The sequence below is a fragment of the Penaeus monodon genome, chromosome 10 (assembly GCF_015228065.2).
Source record: "Penaeus monodon isolate SGIC_2016 chromosome 10, NSTDA_Pmon_1, whole genome shotgun sequence".
In the NCBI taxonomy this organism is placed as follows: Eukaryota; Metazoa; Arthropoda; class Malacostraca; order Decapoda; family Penaeidae; genus Penaeus; species Penaeus monodon.
The window spans coordinates 51349847-51351200 of NC_051395.1; positions in this window are offsets into that span (position 1 = coordinate 51349847).

The window sequence follows — 1354 nt, forward strand, 5'->3', positions numbered from 1 at the left end:
ACGAAAACATTGCTTACTTATGAATAATTGACAAATGCCTGACTGTCGGAACACCACAGAATAGTTTTCAGATGTTTTTCAAAATAGTTTTTTCAAGATATTTACAGGGTAGCTTATGAAGTGTTTATTTGATTTTATCAAGATAGTTTATCAAGATAGCTTATCAAGATAGTTTATCAAGATAGTTTATCAAGATAGTTTATCAAGATAGCTTATCAAAAAGTTTACAAAATCTTAAATAGTTTATCAAGATAGCTTATCAAGACAGAGGCAAAGAAGATATGTGATGATAAAAAATATATATATATATTGAAATATTTCCTTTTGAAAAAATTAAATATTCTAAGACGGTGAGACCTTTTGTGATAGGTTTTGCTATCGCGCTCTGGCAAAGTATTCTTTGGGGCATAAAACATTTTTAAACAAATTTTTCATTATTTAAAAGAGAGAGAGAGAGAGAGAGAGAGGGAGAGAGAGGGAGAGGGGGGGGGGGGGGGGGGGGGGGGGGGGGGGGGGGGGGGGGGGGGAAAAAAAAAAAAAAAAAAAAAAAAAAAAAAAGAGAAAGAGGAGAGAGGGGGAGAGAGAGAGGGGGAAAAAAAGGAGGGGAGGAGAGAGAGAGAAAAGGAAAAGGGAGAGAGAAGAAAAAAAAAAGGGGGGAAAAAAGGGGGGGAAAGAGAGGGGAAAAAAAAGGGAAGAAAAAGAGGAGAGGGAGGGGAGAAGAAGAGAGAGAGAGAGAAAAAGAGAGAGAGGGGGGAAAAGGGGGAAGAGAGAAGGAGAGAGAGGGAGGAGAGAGAGAGAGAGAGGGGAAAAGGGGGGAAAGAGGAGAGGAGAGAAGAGAGAAAAAGGAGGAGAGAGAGGAGGAGAGAGAGGAGGGGGGGGGGAAAGGGAGAGGAGAAAAAGAGAGGAGGGGGAGGGAGAGAGGAGGGAAAGGGAAAAGGAAAGGAAAGGGGGGAAGGGAGGAAGGAGAGAAAGGGAGAGAAAGGGAAGAGGAGAAGGAAGAGAGAGGGGGAAGAAAGGAGAGAGAGAGAGAAGAGGAAAAAGGAAAAGGGAGAGAGAGAGAGAAAAAGGAAGAGGAAGAGGGAAAGAGAGAAGAGAGAGGGAAGAAAAGGGGAGGAAAAGGGGAGAGAGAGAGAAGAGAGAGAAAGGAGAGAGAGGTTGGAGAGAAAGAGAGAGAGATAGAAGAGAGAGAGAGAGAGAGAGGAAAAGAGAAAAAGGAGGAGAGAGAGAGAGAAGAGAGAGGGGAGAGAGAGAGAGAGAAGAGAGGGGAAAGAGAGAGAGAGAATAAAAAAAAAAGAAAGCAAAAAAAAAGAAGAAGAAAACCCTCACACACCTGAAAAAAAAATTGAAACGAAAA